General features: G+C 37.0%; 1 long non-coding RNA gene across 1 annotated transcript in view; it reads left to right on the top strand.

Moving 5' to 3' along the window:
- The first annotated feature begins 1,664 nt into the window (after positions 1–1,664).
- Positions 1,665–25,235, top strand: part of LOC116994728 — a 46,208-nt gene continuing 22,637 nt past the window's right edge. Inside the window, exons 1-6 of the long non-coding RNA XR_004417560.1 lie at positions 1,665–1,892; positions 2,186–2,371; positions 5,990–6,165; positions 8,147–8,246; positions 9,434–9,746; positions 10,708–10,932. This is a non-coding gene — a long non-coding RNA (uncharacterized LOC116994728). The remainder of the gene's footprint in view (positions 1,893–2,185; positions 2,372–5,989; positions 6,166–8,146; positions 8,247–9,433; positions 9,747–10,707; positions 10,933–25,235) is intronic.

Here is a 25,235-nt window from a genome sequence, read left to right as displayed (position 1 = left end):
ACACTGAGGCATTGGGACCAAAGCAATCCCCAGTGTCCCACAAAAACAGTCAAAGGCACAAAGAGATTATAGTTGGTAGAGAAGAAGAGGAGTTTAAAAATATCTGATGTGAGATTTATTTTTAGCAATATAAGTTTATATAAGATAGGAAGTTCTGTCCTTCAAGCTAGGAAGTTAAAACTTTTCCAGTACATTAAAAAAAAAAAATAAATAAAAATTTAAAAAATCACTGCACTGTCATTTTATTATTCCATTAGACATGTGAGCTGGCATTGACTGGGGATTTGTGAGTGCAGCTGTAGTTCACAAGGCTGGATCATAAGTGCATATGCTTAAAGTTAAACCTTCACACAAGCTGAAAATTCATACAGGATTTTCTTGTCAGTGTTTTTTTTATTTTAAATCTTTTTCTTGTAGATTAAAATAAAACTCTGTTTTTTCTTTTCTGAACCTTCTGGCTCAAGGGATTTCAAAAACACTCTGTACCTGAAATCCATTTTAAGACCAAATAAGTGTGGAGGCAGGAGAAAAAAGTGCCAGTTTTCATCCTCAGTTTGAACCATTTGGGATGTCAGTAACAGTTTGATATCAGAGTTAGGATGGAAGCCGTGTGGCCTTTCTATTAGCACTACTTAGGACTCATCAGTGAACTGATCTCGGTCTCTATAATTCCAGAAGCAGGTTAAGAAGCTTACTTTGAACTTCTTTGTCATACAGAAAAGTGGGTTTCACCATACCCCTGGTTTACTTGTGTTGATTTGTCTGCCACAATGTATATCTTCTTAAATGGCCAGTTATGCACCCTGAAATTAAGATATTAAAATATGTACTTTTAATAAATTGTCTAAAGGTTAATGTGATTTTGCAATGCATAATTTTGGTTGCCTATAAAAAATGTATTTTTATTTTGTTACCACTATGCTTATTTAAGAATTTTCATTCAGCTTTCAATATACTTATTTTTTTGACATGCATGACCATAGCTTATGGGCAACTGAGCATTTTCATTTGTAACTGAACCATATGTTTTGCTTGCAAGCTTTGTATAATTTTAACCAAATTAGCACAGTTAAAGTTTTTACTCTAACAATAGCAATGCAATTTTCTGAATCACAGACTTTAGGACTGTATCTGTAAAACATTTTTAGGGGATTGCATAAATCTCCCAGTCTGAGGGGCCAAAATAAAGGGTTGGTTAGTCTTTTTATTTTATTTTATTTTATTTTAGTTTAGTTTAGTTTAGTTTAGTTTAGTTTATAATATCTGAATAGTTCCGTATAAAGTCCAATATAAATACTCAGTGTAAAGTGCACCTGATTGATGATCTTTGCCACCCTTCTCTCCTTTGGATGGCTAAAGAATTAACTTGCTGTGTTGGTTTTGCATGGTTTTGTTTTTGATGAAGAGGGAAGAAGCCAGCCACGGAAGCAGGACTGCTGCTCATGAAAATTAGAACCTCCCTGGAGAAGTTCACAGAGAACTGTCTCCCATGGACATAGCTGAAGAAACTCCTCTCCCAAAGCAAACTGAAGAAAGTTTTGAGTGAAAAACTGACCAAAACTCCCACCCTGTCTCCCTGTGCTGTTGGTGGGAAGGAGGGATGGGTTGAAGGGCAGAAAAAGGTGTTCTGAAAGTTTATTTTAGTTCTCATTATCCTCCTTTAATTATGTTAATTTTTTTCTTTATACCTTTTAAATTTGAGCCTGTTTTCTCTCAGAGTGTTTCCTCCTTATCCTTATCTCAACTTGAGTGTTTTTTCCTTCTCTTCTCTGCCCAGCTGTAGCAGAAGAGAGGAAGCCAATGATTTTTGTGAGTACCTGGCACTTAGCTAGCATCAAACCATGACACTTGCCCAGAAGGCTCTTGCTGACTTTTACCTGAGCTGGATGAAGGTGGGAATTTGTCTCTTCCTTTTCTAATAATAACTGATTGCTTTTATCACTTAAATAACATTATGAAAAGGTGTAGACTGAGCATTAGTTACTAATTTAGTGTTAAATTTCTCATTGAAGATGCAGAACTGTGAAATACTAATAATGAGAACTGTTTTATTGTCGACTGCTACTTTTTATGTATTGATATTTTACGATGATTAATAATGATACTAATTGTGAGACTATTGACTAAAGCTTTCTTTTTCTTTGTAAACAAACTGTTATGGGCCAATTATTTTTTTTTTTTTAAGCCAGAGGCCTCAAAGCAGGTGAACACGAAGGGGCTTATGTAATCATGGTGCCAAAAATGTGAGTGTAAGACAACAGAGTCCGGGTGCGAATTTAAAGCAAAGGATGTGTAGAGTTGCTTTTATAAACCAGGAATGCCACTTTCTATTCTCTTCAAGTAAGAGTAACACTGGTTACAACAACACAAGGTAAGCACTTAAGAAGTTTTCCTAATCTCTACCTTCATTCAATTTAATACTTTTGCTTTATGCATCTCCCTGATACCCATATGTTATGTTTACCCCTTGCAATCTGACTGAGCAACACTTTCTGGTTAATCTTCACCTTCAAAGCTATGACTTGACAGGAACCTGCCAAGACAGTCCAATTTTATGGTAGTAAAGTAACAACAGTTTATATTTGCCCCTATTTAATTTTGTACTAGATTTACTGAGGTATTTAGGATCAAGCTTTTTTTCATTCCATGCTGAGTGAACACACATCAGGTTTTTAATTACGCAGTTGTAAAAAATGTTATAGATAATCCTTATTGATGCAATAGAAAATTACTTTCCCTTTCTGTAGGCACCTCGCTGGGTTTCTGGAATATCAAAGTACACTATCAAAACTCCTTTACTGCTGATTTTTAAAGAGCATGAAAAAGAACAATTTGAGCTTACTAAAAGTATTATGGAACCAGTCTATGGGATTGAAGGGGGGTGACTGAGATGATCTCTGGCGTAGGTCTGCCGTGAAAAGGCCTCAGCTTTTTCCCTGCCATTTTCCTGTGGACCTCAGTGAAAAGATTCTGCATCCTCCCTCTTTTCTAATTTCTGTAGCTCTTTATGTGGTATTCAGTTTTCCTCATAACTAAGCTATTCATTATTTTCCTGCTGTAAAGTTAATGACTGCTTCATGCCTTGCTTCCAGGGGGTGTTGTAAACAATCATTATTATCTCACTTTATGAATGCAAAGAAGAGGCAGGATGACATCAGTGCATTCCTTTATGAAGATATTAAGACTTACAGCTCCAGTTGACTTTTAGTCCATGACAGAGTAACTGCACTTAGCTATCAAATAAAATATGCTGAATGCCAGTATCTCCAGTTCCTTTACTGTGTCCACAATCAGTGACCCACATAAAGATTAGCTAGTTAGGTAGGAATAACAAGTAAACACAAAATAAAATATTTTTTACATGATTAATCTTTTTATAGTCAAATTCACCATTGAAATGCTAAACACCAAAAGTGTAATTGGATTTTAAAAAGTGATTAAGCCAATTTAGAGTGCCAAAGTTCTCAAGGGTTATTTAATTTAAAGAAGGAAAAATGTTATTCTCTACTTAAATTGCAATTTGTCAGAAACTGGGTACTTTGGGTATATCACCCAATACTTGCACTATTCTTCTGCCACTTCACTGGCCATTGTCAAAAATATAGTCCAGACTCTATAAATTTTTCTGATCAAGGATTTATGTTCTTATGTCCTTACGTAGATTCATATCTGTTAAAGTAACACATTTAAATGTTTTCTGTACCATGCTGCATGATATTTCTTTCCAAGATGTACAATTTTTGTTCTAAATATAACGGAGCTGAGATACATGTTTCAAGAGTTTGAGTACTTTATATAAATGTAAATTTTATATACAGTAGTTTCACGAATACAAGCCGCACGGATTATAAGCCGCACCCCCGGTGCCTCGACAATGTTGCTGTCTTTGTCAATAGATAAGCCGCACCCCGAATATTAGCCGCACTTTCGTTCGTCGCGAGAATCCGTGCGCAGCTTTCACAAATTGGCCAATTAGTAAGAGGATCGCGGCATAGCGGGCTTTACTGGCTCGGGGCGGGGCCAGGCAGGCTCGGCCCGCTCATGGTTGCCGACGGGGCCGGGTGGCCCAGCTCAGCGCCACGGCTCGGCGGGGCTGGCCGGGTGGTGCTGCCGCCGCCGCCGGGCTCGCTGGCCCCCCTCTCCCGTCAGCACCGCCCCGCTGCCGCGTTCGCTCGCCCGGCTGGCAGGGCTGCCGCCGCCGGGCTCGCCGTCCGCCCCGCTGCCGCTTTCGCTCGCCCCGCGCCGCGCCTCGCGAGCGCCGCGCCCGCCCCGCGCCGCGCCCGCCCCGCGGCGCTTTCGCGGCTCGCGGCGGCGCTTTCGCGGTTCGCGGCTCGCGGCTCGCGGTTCGCGGTTCGCGGCTCGCGGCTCGCGGTTCGCGGCTCGCGGCTCGCGGCTCGCGGCTCGCGGCTCGCGGTTCGCGGCTCGCGGCTCGCGGTTCGCGGCTCGCGGTTCGCGGCTCGCGGTTCGCGGCTCGCGGTTCGCGGCTCGCGGCGGCGCTTTCGCGGCTCGCGGCTCGTGGCGGCGCTTTCGCGACTCGCGGTTCGCGGCTCGCAGCGGCGCTTTCGCGGCTCGCGGCTCGCGGCTCGCGGTTCGCGGCTCGCGGTTCGCGGCTCGCGGTTCGCGGCTCGCGGCGGCGCTTTCGCTCGCCCTGCCGGCAGGGCTGCCGCCGCCGCCACCACGCTCGCCGGCCGCCCCCTCCCGTCTGCACCGCCGCCGCGTTTCCTCGCCCTGGCCGGCACTGCAGGCCCCCGCACCGCTGGGCTCCCCCACGCTGCTGGCCCCGATTATGCTGGGCTTCCCCCGCTGCCAGGCAGCCCCACCCGCCGGCCTTCCTGCTTCTGCCATGCTCCCCTGCACTGCTAGCCCCAGTTCTCCCGGGCTCCCCCGCCCTGCTGGCCCAGGCTCTGCCGCCCGCCCCCGACACTGCTGGCCCCGCCTCTGCCAGGCTTTCCCACCTCTGCCGGGGCCGGCCGGGCTCCAGCTTGGCTTGGGGCTGCCGCGGGCTCTCACTTCCGTGTTGGCAGCTTTTAGAATTTTGTTAATAGATTAGCCGCCCCGGAATATTAGCCGCACTTCCGGGTTTCCACCAAAATTTTGGTCAAATTGGTGCGGCTTGTATTCGTGAAATTACTGTATATATATAGACCCATACATATAAATGTGAAGGATGTATATTGATATCAGTGTTGATAGATATACAAAACACTCTTTACAATCAATTTTTATAACCAAATGAATTATAGTAGTTATAAAATATTCTCACTGAGTCATAAAAAATATATGGGCTAGGCATCTCAAACTGTTTATTGACACCATATTCAATGATTCTGTTTTGATTTTCTAGAGTGAAAAGCTTTGGATCAAATAATGTCATTCAGCCTGTATTTTTGCTATCAGACAAAAAAAGAAGACAAAATTATTTTTAAACACTGTAGGTACAAATTCCATATGCCTTTTGTATATGTGTGAATTAGAAAGGGTTTAAATAAATATATCTGGGTAGACATTCCAGTCCTTTCCTAAATGCTAAGGAAAAGTCAGGATATTGCTATGCACATTAAATCTCAGATGAATACTTCTCCTCATGACATTTCAGCTTTAAAGGTATGAATATTCTCACTAAGAAACAAGATAAAAATTAATGTAACAGTTTGACCCAAAGGCAATTTAATGAAAACTTCTGTAGCAACTGTACCAGCTATAAATTATTTCAAAAGCAATTTATAAAAGTGACAGGAGAGTACACATATGTAGATTCTCCAGCTGTTTGCTACTCTTTGCTGAGAAATAAGTCAAGATATGTTTCTTTAAGCCAGAATTCTTAATTAAAGTATTTTAAAAATAGTTTCTATACCATATTATATAATTAAAAAAGCCAAAGAAAGATATATCTTTTTTTCTTTTTCTGGTGCCTAAGAATACAAAATTTTATTTCAAGAATGTTTTGGAGTTTTCATTTTTTTTCTGTATCTTTCTGATATCCTCCCAGGGCCATGGTTTTTTTCAAATGTTGAAGATCTGCAATCTGGATTAATTTTGGATCATGCCCCATATCAGAATGTGGTCATCCAGGGCTCTTACCTACCTCAATCACAATTTTCAAAGTTTATCTGGAGTCCTGGATTAACTGGATGTTATCTGAACAGGAATACTTTTAATGTCTCAGTAAGTGCCTTCTTATCTATTTTAGCGCATCTTAGAAATGGTGTTGACTTTGAGTTTATTGAGAACCAAACCAAATACACAAGCCTTTAGGGATCTAAACTTGCCAGATAACTAGGATTAAGTGATATTACTTACACAGACTGGAAGAGCCAATAAGACATAAACACAATCCTTTAAAGATCAATAGTACCTTAAAATAGATCCTGCTCAGTCACAATCTTTAATATGATATTTAAATCAAAACTATTTTTTCTCCTTCCATGTTGACCAGTTTCGTTTTTTTTTAAATCATACCTTGGAAATAATCCTTCTCTAGTAAGAAATGTTTCCTTTGACAATGACAATGTCCTAAATGACAATGCTAGAAGTAAGTGATCTCAGAGGCTTTCTTTGAAGGACTTCAATTGAGTTGGGCATCCGGCTTTTATCTAAGAACCAAGTAAGAATTCAAAGAGCATCACTGTGCAATTCCTTCTGTATTGGCAATGATTTTGGCTGTGCATGTGTCTGAAGTGAACAATGTGGAAAACATATCATGCTTTGCCTTCCAGCCTGGGGAGTGGAGATGCTTCCTCCTGGCTGGACAGACCACAGGCATATTGCTCAGGCTTCTCATTAAGATGAATTAAAATGTTGCCTTCAACAAAAACATTCCTGTTTGCATACAGACAATTTGTGGCAATGACCTTCTTTCGCCACTTCTCTAGAAGAATAAAGGTTTTTGAAACACTTGTAATTATTTGTTTTCAATAATTTGCACTAAATTATTCATTTATTTTAAATCTCCTGTCTCTCCATCCATTTGTTAGCTATTTTAAACTCACACATAAATAGACTTCAGATCTACAAAAACTGTATGTGTAGCTACTGCTATATGCAAACCAAGTTCTGACTAGATAAAAAAATCTAAATTCAGATATAATTCACAGTCGCAGCTGACTATGACTGTTTCTTCTGTTGGTAAAGGATTTAGTCATAAGCTAAATGTTCAAGCCTGTTAATATTAAAGACCTATCATTTTCCCATTGGCAATAATGTAGCCAGAAATTATTCTGTAGTCAGATTTTGTCCAGAATGAATGTTAGCCCTAAGCAGAAGCAGCAGAGAACTGAAAGTAGATCTGCTTGGACAGCATTTAATAAAATATGGTTCTCATTCCTTTCCATAAATTAAAAAAATAATAAAAATAATAATGAAAGTTAAAAAACCTATTCAGTTCAATTTTAATCTCCCTGTTCAATCTCATTCCTTAAATAAAACAATATATATGTTTATTAATAAATAGTCATGAAATGAAAACATGAAGTTTAAATCATGAAAGAGGAGAATTCTGTAATGACAGCCATGTGTGAACAGAATGTCAGGAGTTTCAAGGGGTCAAGAAGTTTTCCTTGATTTGGTCATTTAAAATACATTCAATAGGATAGCGACATTTAGTTCTTCGTGTGTTGTGAATTCTCAGCTTTATTGCTGCAGCATATTAGCTTGCCTAGTTTTAGCCATTATCTCCTTACAAAAAGCCTTTGATGATGGGCACAAAGCAGGCTCACCTGTAGAAGAGAGGGGCATTTCTGAGATAAAAACATGATGAAACTAAATCCATAAAATACCAGTGAACTGTAGCTGTTTCTGTAATTGGAGCAAAGCGTGAGGTGAACATCTCTCTTATGCAATTTTCCTATTGATCAAACCTAGGCTTCTAGGAACTTATAAGAAAGATTGCTTTTGAAATACAGATCATTAAAAATAATTGATTCTCACAGAAGAAATGGACTCTGTGGTTCCAGTTTATGCAATTTCTGATTCTTGGTATAATGTTAATTTTTGCTTCTTGATCAGTAAATAAAAGTTGTAACACAGTTGGAGGAAGAAGTTTTAGGCAGTGAGCAGTTCCCTTTTGAAAATGACTCGTCTTCGTCCCCTGTACAAGGGAGGATAGGAGAAGGATAGAATTAATCTGATTATTCTTCTCTCTTCAAAGCCTTTGAAAGATAAAGAATTAGAAATCCAAAACTTCTTCATCAGTACAAGGAATGTGCAGGATGGGAGGCAGTGAGCCCAAATCCATAAAGCATTATGAGGTAAATATTGGATTGTGACTGGAGTTGATGTGGTGTTTGCAATACTTTCATTTAATTGTGAATACATTTCATTATGTTAGACATTAAAAATGGCCTGAATCGCATGAGCAGAGATGTTAAGCAATAAATAGATAAATTCAGAATGGACTAACTCACAAGGAAGACAGAAAAGTAAAGCAATCCACTAATAAGCAATGGAGGATGAACATGGGAGAGCTAGAGAGTTAATCAAAGAATTGAAACATGACAGGGAACCATATACAGTATGTACAGAAAAGAATGGAAAACGTAAGAGAGAGCCCAACAGACCCGTGGGGCATCAATCAAAGCATGTGGTACCACAGGAAGCAAACAAGAGTATTTGGAAAACCACACTTTCATACTGACATAATGCCCTGTTCACATTAAGCTGCTAAAAATGGTGAATAATGGAATTGAAAATATATTGCAGTCAGGTCTGACAGAAATAACCACAGACATGGTCAAACTAACATGTTTAAAACAAGCAATACAAAGGAGAGACTACTTCTGAACCACTGACACGACTGAAGTGGGAGGTAAAATGGTAAAAAGAATAGTGCATTAAAAGTAGCAGCACTTTTTAGTGACTTGTAGGAGTAAAATAACATGCAGTGTTTTCTATTTATGAACTAGCCATGAAAAGTAGAAACTTATTTGTAGAAAAGAAAGCATTCATTTCGCTAGTTGTTTTCTTGTTGCATCTGTAAAAGTTTATTTGGAGGTTCCCCACAAACAATCAAACACAAATAGGGTCATAAAGAATGGCACTACTCAAATTAAAGCTAGTTTTTAAGGGAAATAAGTTACATTCCTTATTCCTACTATAAAGTAATTATATTTTCATCCTGCTCAGGAAACTCAGGTGACTAAAACCAGGAAATGAACTAAAGGGCTGAAATATGGGCGAAATAAGAAATTATACGTGTGCTGGGCATCGCTAGCAAACTCACTTTGTCTTAACAGATGCTTTACAGGGACATGGTCTCTCCTGAAAGGGAAGAGACAAGAAAGAGAGATATGGCAGGAAAGGATATGGCCTAGAACCATGTGGTTGTGGTTTAATTGCTGTTCTATACCACCCACAGCATTGCTGGGGGCGTGGGTTCAGGGGAATAAAAATGTGGTTCTACACACAAGTGCATCATTTTGTCCCCTTTCTTCCTCAGGAAGGTTGCCATGACTGCATCTGTGTCCCTGTCCCACTGCTGCCCATTCCTCCAGCTGGGACTGAGCCAAGCTGAGTGGAGCTGGAGAGAGCCGAGCCCAGAGGAGTGGAGCAGTCTCAATGCAGATAGTCTGACTTTTCTGGGATGGGGGGGTTTACTTCAATATTTTTGTTGCCTTGGGCTCAGGGAAGGGGAACATCAACTGCAGAGAGCACCCATCATCTTGTTTTTGTCTCGAGAATAAACGTGCAGAGCTGCAGGATTAGCTGCCACCTTGGTTTTTGTCTTGTTGGCCACGTGGAACTGAGTCAAGGTGCTGAAAAACTTTTTGTCTGTAAATCATCTTCGCTTTTGTTATTAATATTGTTGCTACTACTAGGCATTTCTTATTCTGTTCCTGTTTGTTTTCAGTAAATTATCATTTCAAGCCATGATCTCTGCCTTTGTCCATCACCTGATGGAGTGCATGGGGAAAGGGAGCATCTTTTGTGTTTAATTCCCAGCTGGTTTTAAGCCAGTTCTGGAATTTACAGAAATGCCTATTAAAATGTTCAGTGTTCTAGCTGTATTGCTAAAGTAGGATTAAGTTTCTTAGTTGACATATGACTTTTAGCAAGTGCCATCAACACAGCCCAGTGAGCCTCTCCATTTCTTTGTGTGGGAGAATCTGTAGACAGCTGAAATTGTCGAGGCATCTGAAGTTTGTTTGTAGAGAAGACCACAATTATAGAGAAAGTGTTAGGACTCAGTACTGTCCTACATCCTTCTGATGGATGCATCAGAAATTACCAAGCACTGCTGCAAGCAAGGTCTAGCAAATTTCATATCAGGTTGGGTGACCCTTAACTTGCAGCTGCAGTATTTTGAGCAGTGATGTCACAGATCACACAGGTTAAACAACCTTGCAATTTCCTGGGTGTTGCCTCATGGAGGACAGCTGCTGGGGAATTTTTTTGCTAAAATATTTTTCAACTATTTTCTCAGTATCTCTGGGGATTATTTGCCTCAATTCTTTTAATGTGCAATACTGCTTTTGGTATCAGCCATATTCTAAACCACCTCATCCAACCTTACAATAACACTATAAGCAAAAGGGAGGAGTTTCTAGGGATAATAATGTCTTTTTTTTGTAACTAACTTTATTTTAGGTCAGGTATTTAATGGTTCTAGAAATCGAGTTTTGAACTCTTAAATATCTTCAAGGAACTGGAAAAAAGGGAGGAAAGTATGGAGGTATGTAGATCACATTTTCAAGTGTTCTTTCTGCTTTTCAGGGGCAAGGATACCTGTGTTCAGGAAAAACAGAAGCCTCTGTGCACAAGAATGGATTTAAATGGATCTCATGTAAAAATGCAGTGGGTGGATGCCAGGCAGAATGATTACCTGATTTTGTACCTCTGCCCTATCAGAGAACTCTGTGCAGGAAGAGCAGAAGAGAATCACGGACACTGTGACTGGCAGATAAGACTTTATTTTCCAGTGTGTTGCCTCAACAAAATGTAAGTGTCATTCTTCAGCGAATTTAAATGAGAATGAACAGGTGAACCTTTATAGGTCCCAGTAAACTGTAGCCTGTTGCTGCTACTGCACTTTTAATCTTCTGTGAATATGCACAATATGGAAAGAACATTTTATAAACTTAGAAAAAAATCCAGAGAGAAGGATTAGAGGCTGTGACATATGAGAAGAGATTAAGACAATTTAATATACTAGGCTGCTGCTTGAAGGAAAGACTATAAAAGAGTGATATGATTGCATACAAATACCTCAGAGGTAAAGAATGAGAGTTACAGAGGTTATTATAACATTATTTACTGTAGTGTCTCTTATACCATCAACATAGGCTATTAAATCTGAGAAATATAAATTGACTAGAAAAAAAATCAGAAAAAAAATCTGGAAATTGAATACACTGTAGAGGAATATTTAGGTAATATTTTAGGAAATAACTTTAAAGGGTAAGACTTTTAATGCTTCATGTTGCACCATTAATATCTTTAGGGATCTAAAATGTGACTTGAATAAAATTTTAAGATGGGGCCCTTCAGGCAACAGTCTGAGCAAGCCAAAGAAGCAGTTAATATGTGAAATTCACTTGCATTAAAGATATTTTAAGAGCTGTGTGTGAGGGAATATCAGAGAAAGGATTAGAAAGGGAGATCCTGGTTTTTCTGCAGAGGTAGATGACCTCAAAGGTTTCCAAGCTGACTTTCATCAAGTATTTTAAAAGTGTCAGGCAAGGGTTTCTCCCTTGTGGAGACTGAGCAGATCAGTTACTCCATATGTATTATATATTCTATATATCATTATATTCTATATGTTATGGGTGCTATAAGATGCTGATTCTGTCTCCTGCCAGATGCACCACAGGTGAAGGAGGCTTCTTGTTACAACTTAACTGTAGTTAGTGCACAAGAATAAAGCTACTGATATATTAAATTCCAGATGACTGCAAAATGGCTTATTTCTGTAAATATTACTGTGTGACAGACCATTTTCCTGTAGGATTTTTCACAGCCCTAGGTGTTTCTACAGCCTAAATGCTCACTACAGAACAATAAAGCTGCTTTACAAAGGTACACTATAAAGAAAATATACACAATTTAAATGGGCTGTTTTCCTTGTGACAGCAATTTCGTTTGAAACATTTGCTTATTTTGCATTCTATACTGTTCTCATAAACTGTCATAATTTCAGAGCACAGCCTATAATCTCATTTAAATAAATCTAGGTCTAAGATTTATGGTGCAAAACTAGTTTGAATAATAGCCAAACTACAGTAAGACTGAGTTTTCCAAACATAATAAATGCTGACCCTTCTTGTGATTTTGGGTGGCATTAGCTGTATTGGTAGTTTCTAATACAATTCATAGCTGTAGAAATCATTATCTCTGGGTGCTCTGGTTGCTAAGAGCTTATACTTTTCATAGGAAGATTGGAAAAATTAATGGCATAGAAATCTACTGTAGGTTTTCAAATACTGACAAACCATTCTGGAAGAGGAAATTCCTAAGCTGCACATTATTCAAAGCTAGTATAGTCCTCAGTAGAAGTGTCCTTGCCTTCATTTTACACTTGACTCTAGGCATTCATTTTGGTCATTGTCTGAGAACAGATTTCCTGCTAGTTGAAGTGAGTATGGCTGCTGTCGTGGGTGAAGAAACTTCCTCTATAAAAGCTACTTACTTTGATATTTTTGTATGCCTGCAGCTCTCCGGTAGTTATCTGTCTAAGTATGTAGAATTCTATTTCAGTCCTCACATTGTAAGGTGTCTTGAGAGCTCTTATGTTAACAAGTGGGAGACAGATTTTATAGTGTATGCACAAACAGAACCTGATAGATGACCTGTTGGTAGGGCAGGCTGTTGAAATGCACTCAGTATTTTCCTCCTGTGATGAAAATAATTGTGATTGTGAACAGCTATTATCTGCATACAATTTTGGTGAATGCTCAAATACTTCTGTCTCAGGATCTGTACTGTAATGTTTTCTGTGTCTTGGCTATAATATGAACAGTGTTTCATATATTTGTCTTTGGAATCTTTGGAGAACAGTACTTAGCATTCAGGGGAAGATTAGTGCCATGAAATCTAGCCAGGTACCACTCAGATAAAATAATGTATTTGCTTCCTGAAATTTACAGAAGCAAAAAGAAGAGATAGTGCTGCAAAATAGTACTGACAATAGTCCATGTATAAACATAAACATACATGTATAAATATATAAATAAACTACTATGCAAATAGTAGAAAGAAAAGGCAACTGCTTCATCAGATTTCTCCATTGGGAACAATTTGATGCCAGCTGAACAGTGTTATCCCTTAGTCATATCACATTATTTACACTTCTCTGGGAAGAATATACCCTCTCATTGACCTTCATGCACTTCTGTGTCTATTAATGATTTCCTTTGGGCTTTGTCAGGGGACATATATTGCTTTTGCATTTGAAATTAAATAAAAAAGGGACCGTTTCCTGTTAATATTATTTTTTTAAATTCTTGGATATGCTGATGCATTTTTCCTAAACACTTTCAGAAAAAGTCCCTTTCAAAGCAGATGTATTTACTGCTGATTCTTCCTCAAAATTTCATTCTTAAAAATATTTACAATCATAGAAGATCAAACGTGAAAAGAGATTCCTAAGAATAATTCCTTTAACTATAAATTTAAGCTTTCTAAAGCTGGTAACACAGTGAAATGTTCTCTTGAGCCTAGTTCTGGTATTCTTACTGAGAAGCACCTTGCTCTATGAGAAAATCCATATGATTTCTTTTCACTTTTGTGTTCTCAGTTTCATACTTATTACATTGATCAAATTCAGTCTGTAATGATGAAAGTCTTTTATCAGAGCATGATTTGCTGTAGGTTCTTTGCTAGAGATAATTTCATTTGACCTGCAAAACCTGGAAAGAAATTAAAATATGTTTAGTAAGTTATGTTAAATATTTAACTATAACTTGTATATATAAAGTTACAACCTTTAATTGCATAGAATCACAGAATCATATGGTGAGGAAAGACCTGTCATATATAACTTAGTCTATTTTTAGGCCTAAGTATCACATATATTTCATTATTAATAGACATCTGATTAGACTTTTTTTTAAGATGCACATTTTCTGAGGATCCATGGTGCCCTAAAGCAATCTACCACTAGTCTTATCAGTTTTTATCTCTATATGGATTCTTATTCTATATATCAGTTTAAGTCCATTTATTCTTGTACAAACTGTCAAGAACACAGAAGTCTGAGGATACACTTTGAAACACTTCTAATGTGTATTTGAGGAATATTACTTCTCCACTACCATACCCATTTTACACGTCATACTCCCCTTTGAATTTTCTTTAAACTGAAAATTAAAATGCAAAACTTTCAGTCTTTCTCACTGCTCATGTTGTCCAGAACTCTGATCTTTCTTCTGAAGTCTGTTCTACTAATCTCAACTTTTACTGGCACAGGAAGCCAAAACTAAACAGAAGTTAATGCAGTGCTGAATAATGGAGAAGGACACACTTGGCTCAGACAGCCTCATATGGAATTTCTGTGTTTCAGAAGAGCGGGCTATTTTAGCCTATTGTATGTTATATATGTATTTTATAGGTTTTGAGGAACATCATAACATAATAAAGCCATTAGGTGAAAAACACATGTCATTTTATATGAAACTGCCTTCATTGTTAGGTCAGATGCTGTGCCCAGTCCTGAGGATATAATGGCCAATTTATGCTCTCAACTGCTTCCACTGTGCTCACACTCAATACTTAAGAGAGTAACACAAGATTCAGAGTGATCATTTTGTCAATTATGGCACTTGAGCACCACAGAGGTAATAAAATGCTGTACAGAGATCAATTTATGGACAAAAAATACGTTGAAATTCAGTCCAAAAAAAGGCAGGTTAAAAATGGAAAGTGAAGCATATTGAAGAGTTTGCATGGCACTCACTTCCTATTCAAAAGATATATAGCTGTCACAGCATTATTTAAGAATGTTCTCATCATTTTTTTCTGTTTTTTAAAAGTGATTTTTATCTCATCTAATTTCAGACTTGTGTAAATTGGACATCTAATTTCAAATGATATACTTTTGGCTTCTTAATTAACAATGGGAAGACCAAAGACTTGTGAGGATCAATTCAATTATTTTACACCAGCATCTTAAGGGAATTTGAATTGGTAGCTGAAAGTACCTGTTTCTCCACACAGACTAGACCCATGGCAATCTCACACTACCTGTTTTACCTTAGACAATATTCCTTGAGACACCTATGTGAGATGAAGCCAATTAAAAATTTCAGTCCGATCAGATTAAGTGGTTTTAAACAACCCATAGCCTCAACTACTGACAAGACAGAGTTTTAACTTAGAATCTTGAAGCAATTAAATTGCATTTGGCCTTCTGTTGCACACAGTTTTTTGATACAGATACAGTCATATCAGATGATTAACAATATTAACATGCTAGTCTTGTAAATTTACATCAGCAAACTGAGACAAAGAGTAAACAACAATTTAACTCTCTTGTCTTAAGAGATCAATTTACCAAAATACCACATATATTTGTCATGGCACTTTAATGGCCTTTGGTGTATTTGAAGTACCAGAAGAATAAGATATTATTTGAGATGGGGCCATGCTTTAACTTCAGTAAATGAAACAGCAGTTCTTTGAGTACCAATCTGCTGTTTGTAGATCACTGTGACAGCATGATTGGAAATGTATTATCTTTGCTGCTTTGAAGTTTTAATTCCATCCTCTTTCATTTATGGCATTAAATGTAGATGTTGCAGAAGGTTAAAGTCCTTTGTGATATCTTATTTGAAAAAGTGTTTTGCAGGTGGGGAGCTGTTTATATGAATATATTTGGACAGTGCATTTACATTTTATTTCATGGTAAGTTTAGCAATTATACATAATTATACTAAACAGGCTAAATCCTGATAGTGAAGAAAAATAGGATTGAAGGGTTGAAATAAACTATGATTCAAACTCTATCATGAGATATAACAATTCTTTCCCTATTTTGGGGTAGTAAAGGGTGGAACTTTTGTCATATTTTTAAACTAAATCTGGAAAGTATAAGGCAATCAGACCTCAAAGGAAATGTCTGATTTCAGTTTGTAAGGAGGTTCTGGAAAATAACCCACAAATTAATCAACACACAAAAGTACACGAAATTTATGGAAAGAAAATCTGAAAATATTATTTAAAAATATTTCATTACATATTTTGTTTGTATTTAATATAAAGTTTTCTCAGAATAGAACTATAATTAAAACTTAATGCTGAAAACCAGACATAAATCCAAGATAAAAGGTAATAGGAAACAAGAATAGTAATATGACTAAAGACTGTAACTATGATGTGAAGAAAATAGGCTGTTCAATTTTGCCAGGCAGTTTTATTAGTATAAGTTTTGCCTTTGGCTATGAAGTTAGTAATGCATGATAATTTCAGCTATTGACTTTGACTGCTAAATATGCTTCACTTATTCTTTGAGGGGAAGAAGAAGCAGCTGTCTTCTAATATTAATTGTTTTCAGTTATTCCATATCTGTGAAATACAGCCTAAGGTTTCCTGCTCATAAATTAATCTCTGTATTGCTTTCATAGACTCCCAATCACCCTTACAGTTTTATTTTATTTTCTTTCAGAGGACAGAAATAAACCCATGGCATCTGCCTTAGAATCCCTAAACTCTGTGATTTGTGTCCCCTGGCATTAAAACACTAATGGAAAATCCTCGTAATTTTGTATTTAAAAATAATAAACTTTATTCCAGTTAAAATTACTGCTCCAGATAAACTTACTGCTATCCAAAACTGATAATTAAGCTCTCAAATAGAATAAAACATCTCATCGAAAATAATATTTCATGTACTTAAGAATGCTGCTACTCATTGCATTTAATCAACAATTTACAAAGTATTTTAGTTCCATGGAAATTAGTGTCAGCACAGAACTTTGTTGATGTTCCTTTTTATCTCTTCTAATATGATTCTGACAAGTATCCATGGAACATACACTAGCATTTTGATTTCATAGATTTTGAATTTGCAAAAGTTCCTGGCCATCCTCCTGAGAAATTCCTCTGAGTTGAAAATGTGAAGCTAGAAAATCTTCAAGAGTTTCCTATCCAGGAAACTGTCATGGCAGCCACGGGAAATGCACTCTTTAGGAGGGCAAATCCCATCATGAGACATTTTGATTTTAACCTACATGTCTCAGTTCAGTAGTTTTGGAGGCTTTTTTTTTTTTTTTTCCCTTTTTCCCAATTCTCTTCTGTGCAGCTTTAAAATATTTCCATTTTCCTCTCTTCTTTTTGCCTTCACTTCCTCTCAAGCCAAAGTCACTTGACAGAAAGATATTAAATGACTAATGCCATTGAGGGGACAGCCAGATTTTAGCAGCATCAGTGAGCACCATGGCTCTATCTATACCCCTCTGAGATTGAGAACTCGGGATGGGCTATCAGTTCTTGGCTCTGCTTGTTTGCTGTCTAAAGATATTTGTGCTAGATATTTGTGATGATATGATATGATATGATATGATATGATATGATATGATATGATAGTGTATATCTACCAGCAAGCCAGGCCCAAGCCCAGGGCTGACATCCTGCTGGCCTCAGCCTGTCCCCAGCCTCAGGGAAGTTCCTGATGCCCAAGGTTGGGAATGTCCCTGGCTGCCCCCTTGTCTGGATGGGTCCTGGCTGCCAGAACCTGCCCTGACATCCCTGGGGAGATCCTGCTTCTCCTGGCCACAAGGAGAATCTACCCTGTGCTGCATGCTAAGATATTTACTCTTCTTTCATGAAAAAAAAATTCAGTCAAGGTCCTGTCTTGACCAGCTGTCTGTCTCTGAGGTCAAAGATTAAAGATGCCTTGAAGACATTCAGAGTGGAGTGGGCAGCCCACATAAGTCAGCCTGCACATATACAATATACACAGGTGCATCAGAGATGTAGATGTGCACAGCAATCCCAATGAGGGCCATGCAGGCTGCTCTGACTGCAATTACACTCTTCAAATACACAGCACTCTCTGCTTGCTGTTTCCATATTGCAAATGTATGGAGGTCTTCAGAGTAAATCTGTTTTAATTTTAAATACTTATTCTGTTACCTACACAAAAATAATGTCCATTAAAAAAAATAAATAGATTAGCTCCAAACGTATGAAGTCTTAATCAATTAGAAATACATTTTATGTTGCTTAAATTACTTGTCTTAATGTTTACATGTTAAAAAAAAAAAGATTAAAAACTACTAAGTTATTCCAGTAATATCCAGCTTTGATTTGTATGGGTTTGTGCAGATTTGATCAGCGTTGTTAAAAGGATCATAGATTTCACTCTTTTATTTCTGAAATTTTACTCCTTTGTCAAAATACCTTTTAAATGTCATGCTAAGTTTCAACTTTTTAGCATAAATACCAGCTTTCTGAAGAGAATTTCCAATAAGTTCATATTTAGCTCCAAGTTATAAAACTCTTATGCAAGATTTTCAAAAAACAGTGAGTAAACTCTGAAAATATTTGCTCTGCAGAATAAGATGCAATATTGTCTTCCAGCTTGTCAGAAAAACTATCACAAATTCAAGTCAGGCTTTGAAAAGTTTCAGATATATAAAGCGGCATGCCTTTTTTCATTAACAAAATTTGTCATTTGGTTTTACAACAAGGTATCAAATTGAAGTCATGCTACAGAAAAATGCTGAATGTTAACATAAGAGCTATCATGGAATAACACAGATTTTATTTTTTTTTTTTGTCTGGTTAATGTCAGTTGCTTCAGCATGAAGTCACAAAATGTAATGCAGTGTACAGCTGTTTTGTTTTATTTGTTTCCCACTTCCTAAATATCTTTTGTTCTGCACTGGAAACAAGAAGCAAAATCATGAACATATTTTCAGATATTTTCACAGCTACCTATGAAAATAATTACATTTTTTTCTAGCCCATTCAAATAGGTTCATTCTACCCTGAGATAAAAATGCAATAGTATTTTTCTGATATTGGAAAAAATAGCAGACTCTGATATTTACTGTAAAAGTATAAAAGTGGTATCACTGGTAAAATTGGAACTGCATCTTAGAGTTGATCTTCCTTCATCATTTCAATGAACTTGTATTATGTTGTAGGAAATTTCACATGTGGCATCAAATAAGCTTATTCTGAGTGTCAGGTCTCCACTTCAACTGATAATAGGTGCAAACTTGTCTTTTCAGTCACCTAAACTGGATATCAAGTTTTCCTATGCTTACTATACATACATTCCTTTCTCTACTTCATTCTAATGCTCAACACATTCCTATATGTAGGAAAGAGCAGCTTATGATTAAACTCACTGTCTCAAAGAGACTGACCTGGCAATTCTTGCCTGTGCAAACCTCTCACTGAAGAAAGACTTGCCTTGTAATCATTTGGAAATTCTTTTGCTGCTGCTATGCACTCTCACTGACTCTTGCCCAAGCAGCAACACTAATCATGTTTGCTCCTAGGCACAATAGAAACTTTATACCCAAGTCTTGTACATTTTCTTTATGCATTTCAAACTCTACAAGTATTGTATGATATAATCCTGTTGATTGCATCCTACATGAGTTCACAATTAACAAAAGGGATCATATCTTGCAAGCAGCAAAAAATGTCCTATGCTTCATCTTAATATGTTTTCTTTCACAGTCATCATAAGCCAAGAAATGACCTTTTGGTTAGTGCTTGCTGTTTGATTTCCAAATTGGAAAAAAGGGATTCTAACAGAATCAGAAGTATTTTGTATTTGATATTAAATGTCTTTTTAATCTGAATTCCCCAGATTATTTGTATAAATTTGATAGTAAAATGTTTTTGACCTCTGCTACACTGTGACTGTAGCACCAATTGTATGAAAACTTTGCTTGTGGGCAACTAGCAAACAAATGAAATCTTTGCAGGAAATCTGCACGCATCTTTTTAAAACAGTGACCGTGTTCAGAAGTTCTAGGTCAGTACTGTGCCTCCCGTGCCTACATAATTTATGCAATTTTAGCTGATCAAAGTGAATTTAAAGTTCTACCTTTGAACAAACAAGGATTCAGCACCCTACCTAAGCCTTCCTAATATGAAAAAAAATTTGCTGTTCATTCCCTTGTCCTTCCTTCCAACAATCCAGAGTATTTTGGTGCTAGAACCATAACCATTGTGTCTTATTTTTTATCTGGTCCTTAGAAAAAATCAGCAGACTTCCCTCTGTGATGACCTACACTTGGGTACTGGTTTCTTTACATATGCACTACTTATACAGAAACTTGGTGGTAAGATATCAAAGTCCTGACTGTATCTGAAGAAAAAAACCCCTTGGTTTTTAATTCTAAAACTTAAAGCATACGGAAAAAAAATCCCTCTTTTGCAGTTCCTGGCAATCAGCATTTCTTTGAAGTTTCTGCTTTAGTGTGTGACATTGCAAAGATTTTTCTATAAGTTTGGCAGCAGATTAAATCACAGATTGGACAGCATCTTCCTTTGAAGTTTGCATGACTAGGTGATTTATTCATGAATGTCTAACAGGTAAGATTTCTATATCGTGTCACCTGAACAGCTTCTGTAGTGACCATCTACTTATTGAGAAAAGGATTGGCAGAACATACCAGAGTGGAATGAATCACAGAAATCTGCTTACAAAATGACAATGTGTGTTCTGCTATCACCTTCCTACAGACTCGCCTGAAGTTCAAGATTATAGTGGGGTATTCATGCAAGAGATACATCACAGAGATCGCAGGCTCTCTGGTATCATCCTCCTTTACCTTCCTGTTCTTAGTATTCAGTCTGAAACCTTGAATATACACTTAGTAAAACATACTGGTAAAAAGACAAGCAATATGGAACAAAGATATCTTTTATTTGCAGGGGATTTTTGGTTTCTGTTAAACACACTGTACTGGAAAAAAATGTGGGTTTCACTGTGGGAGAGCTTTACTCTTGCAAAGGAGGAGTCTATTCAGTTTGTTTCAGCAAGCTGCTGTGAGAGATGTAACAGAAAATATAACAATATAATGGCCCCTCTTGTAACTTCATGTTTTCAATTTGATTATAGCACTTCTAAGGCTTAAAATACGACATGAAATTGACTTTATTATAGTGCTATTGGTTCCTGATAAACTTTGTTCCCTAGGTGTAAGGGTGGGTCCGAAGATTGCCTGATTCTGCCTCACAATCATCGTCAGAGACTGAGACCCTGAGACCCTTGAGACCCCTGAACCCTACCTCTCACTTTGAGCAGGAGGTGCTGGCCCTTCCTAAGGTGGATGTTTGCCAAGGGACTGTGTACAGTTGTGCTTGCCAGTGCTGCTTCCATGGTACACTGCTCTCCGACTGAGTACTGGCTGTAGTGTTCTGTCCTGCACCTGATTTTTGAAGCCACGGGCTCTTGAACACAATAGTCCATAAATCTCCCCACCTTTTGGCCAGCGGCCACTCACCTTGGAAAATGACTATAAAATTATTACTCTCCAAAGAGACTTTGAGACTTCTTTCTCCCCACAGATGGAAGACATTGCTGGATGATCTGAGGATCCCATCTGTTGATAGCTATTCCCCCAATTCTCTCTCTTTCTCTCTCTGTCTCTCTCTCTCTCCCTCTCTGCTTTGTCATCTTTATCTCTCTCCCTCTCACCATTACCCCAAAACTGAATTGTTTGCCCCCAATAAATTGCTTTGCTGCTTGCTGCTGAACAAAACTTTAGTCTCTTGCACCTTGCGGTCGAATGAACCATCACGACCCCCGCTCAGGTTGTGCAGACCGTGACACCAGGGTAGAGCAATAAAAAACAAATATTGAATTTTAAATACAAGACAAATACCATATCAATTAATTTTAAACGAATTATAACTGACAGTTGTGTGGAACTTTTTCATCTTAGAGGTTCTCAGAGCAGACCAGAACTCTAACAACTACTTGCTTAACTTAGAAAAAAACCAAGAAAGCCAACTTCATTCTGCTCTGAAACTGAGCAGCTTCTGAAAAGAATGAAGAAGTTTTCATTACACCATTTCCAGTTTCAAAAGAACTGCAAGGAAATCTTAAGGCTTGTCAGCCTGCAGCTCAATGTAAATGTACATAAATAAGCAAATAAAAGTATAAATAAATAAGATTATACCTGTCCATCCAAAGTTTCAAAAATGAAAACTATTGTTCTATCTCTACATAAAATATAGGAACATCACTGGAACATCAGGTTTATGCAGCATTTCATTCTTTGTAAGAAATACATGTATAAATGTTAGGCACAACTGCTTGGAAAATACATCTGGAGTTGTTATTTCAGGCTGGAGGGATGGATGAGGGTAATTCAGATGAAGGTGTGCCATTGAAGAATTACCACAGCCACGCTGTGTATTTTGATCTTCAGAGGCAATTCAAGTATGGATCAGCTTGAATTGAAGTATTTCACTGGATCACAGAGCATAGTGGCAAAAGTTACACAAAAGGCTCTTTAATCATTAGACTGCCAATAACAGTAGTAAAAACTAGATAATTTTAATTATCTTAGGAATTTCTAATAGGCATGCACTGTAGGAGTGAAAGAGATTCTAAGAAGCGGGCAGATAATGATAAGAGAATTCAAAAGGATGTTGTATCTAAGCAATCTTCCAGTGTGCTGAGACAAATCCTTATCCCATGCTAGACATTGGATTCATAACTAATATGGTTCCTGTAGGCCATGCCATTGCTATTATTTCTATACAGCTGAGAGTACTTAGGTGTTTGATCAATAAAATAATGCTACAATCCTTACATTGATGTGTTAACAAGTTAATTGTTTTCAGACCTGTCAATGTTTTCTCCAAGTTGCCATAGAGAAAAAAGTTTTTCAGCATCTTCATTCTGTTTACTTTCTACCTGAAAAGGTAAAATATAAAATCCATTTTCTAAAAAAAAAAAATTATCTGCCAGTTTTTTTTTTTCTCACATAACCAATCAACTAAAGCCAAGAAAACAGAATTAAAAAAAACTAACATTCATTAGGGGTTGAATTCATACTAAGACACATAAATAACCACTATATATTAAAAGATATGAATAATTAGCTGGTATTTAAAGGGCATTTAAAAATAGTGGACATGAATATTTAAAATTATTTCTGATGAGATTTGGAGGTGGAAAACTGTCTTGAAAACTAGAATAGTACTTTGAAGCCATGAGTATGCATCATGTCTTCAAAAGAGGGCTTGATTGGGAAGCAATAATAAAATATGGAACCACATAGCTAACAATGAAAAGGAACAAAATCTTGAACAGCTGTTCCCAAATGATCATCAACAAACCTACGCAGTGAATGAGTCAGGGGTTTTGAGAAATAGAATCACAATTTGATTATATCATTAAACCTCAGTACACATAAGAGAAACTGAAAACTTTCATTTTTTTTCCTAATTTCTGACTTAGACTTTTAATCTCCAGTAAGACACAACCTAGTTAAGTTTTAGGGGGTGTTACTGTGATTTACACCTCTTCTATCAAATACCTTGACATTATTGCTAGCATATAGAACCACCTGCAACATTCTGTGCCTGCAGATCCTTGTGGGACTGTCAATGTTTATTTTCTCATTCTATGCTGAACAGATAAATATTAAGTTTGAGGAATATTTTCTGGATCATCATCATATCTTTTAAAATTCATTTCTTTTGGTATATTTACCAACATTTTGTGTTTGCTTTGCTCAGTCATTTGGTTGAGCTTAGTTACAAAATTTTCGTCAGGATTTTCAGCCTTAGATCAGATACCACAATCAACCAGTCATGGATATGAAATAACATGATTTCAGCTAACTAAACCAAAGAATACAATTGATACTTGAAAGAATAAGCCACTGAGTTAAATATATTTGAAGAGATAGTAAAATGACTGAATAAACCCTTATATTCAATATACTCCATGCATCTACAGAGAAGTGAAAAAAAGATGCACGAGCAATTTTTAATGTCTCCACAGAGGTCTGATTATGCAAGTTTATAGAACCATAGAATCACAGAATGGTTTGAGTTGGGAAGGACCTTAAATCTAGTTCCAAACCCCCTTCCATGGGCAGGGACACCTTCCACTGGACCAGGCTGCTCAGAGTCCCATCCAACCTGGTCTTGAAGCCTAATAGTAAGTCCACTATTTATGGAACAAAGATAAAAAAAACCCTTGTATATCTCAAATAAAATTAATCTGCATTTGTTTATACATCTGAATTGGAAATATTTTTTTTAAATACTGGTAAAATAATAATAAATTATAATAATTATAAATTAAAAACAATAAATGCTGGCACTTTTCTTTAGGCTTTTTTTTTTTTTTTTTTGTCACAGGCTAGAGTCATTATTATGGCAAAGTTAGAACTTATGAAAGAAACTACCTGCAAAATTCTCAGAATTTTTTATAAACCATCTGTTTCCATTTCCCTCTATGTGGTATCTTCATTGTCTTGGAAACAACATGTGAGCTATGTACAATTGTCTATACAGATTCAAAATCTGAACTGCTCTGTTCAAGCTGTGTTACAGTAATCATTCAACTGAAATATGCTTGAAATTATATATTTTTTAAAAATTGATTTTTGCCCCCAAAGCCTTATCCCTTTTTTCATAGTTCTCTATTTACATACTTGTGCCAATGCACACATATTGTCAGCCAAAGAACTTTTACAACAAATGCCTGTACATGTTTGCAAATTTAACTGTCATTCTCATAGGGAAGGCAATGACAGCAAAAGAATTAACAAATAATGAACAATATTTTGATAATCTATCCTTTGTTTATCTGTTTTCTGAAAAATCTGTGCCTGTTTGCACGCAGGCAATCATATTTAAAAATGCTTCATGTGTACAAATAGTTATATAACAATTACGCTTCCAGGTCTTATACCTCAGGCTAAAGATATCCATCTGAAGTTTAAAGCTGTATGTCAACATAAATCTACTCTGTATTAATGATAAAACTCCCTCCTATCACTCAAAGGTTTAGGTCTCTTTAGGAACTTGAAAATATGATGTCTAATTTCAGAATGAAATGATGATAACTTAATAAAAAAAATCTCCAAACAGCTGGATTTTAACTAGCAAAACCAAAAAAACATCAGTTTCGGCAATATCCACTGCTTCAACGGTGAGACGAGGCAAGGACATTAGTAATACTCCAAGAATTTTCTTGGATTTTTTTTTTATTCATCATATTCTGTATAATCCTTCTTCATCTACTACAGTACTGAATAACTGATAAATAAGAGAAAAACACAGCTTATTCTTTAGCATATAACTTTCCTTGAAAA

Source organism: Catharus ustulatus, chromosome 3 (genome assembly GCF_009819885.2).
Source record: "Catharus ustulatus isolate bCatUst1 chromosome 3, bCatUst1.pri.v2, whole genome shotgun sequence".
Classification (NCBI taxonomy): domain Eukaryota; kingdom Metazoa; phylum Chordata; class Aves; order Passeriformes; family Turdidae; genus Catharus; species Catharus ustulatus.
This window is presented reverse-complemented; position numbering and strand designations above follow the sequence as displayed.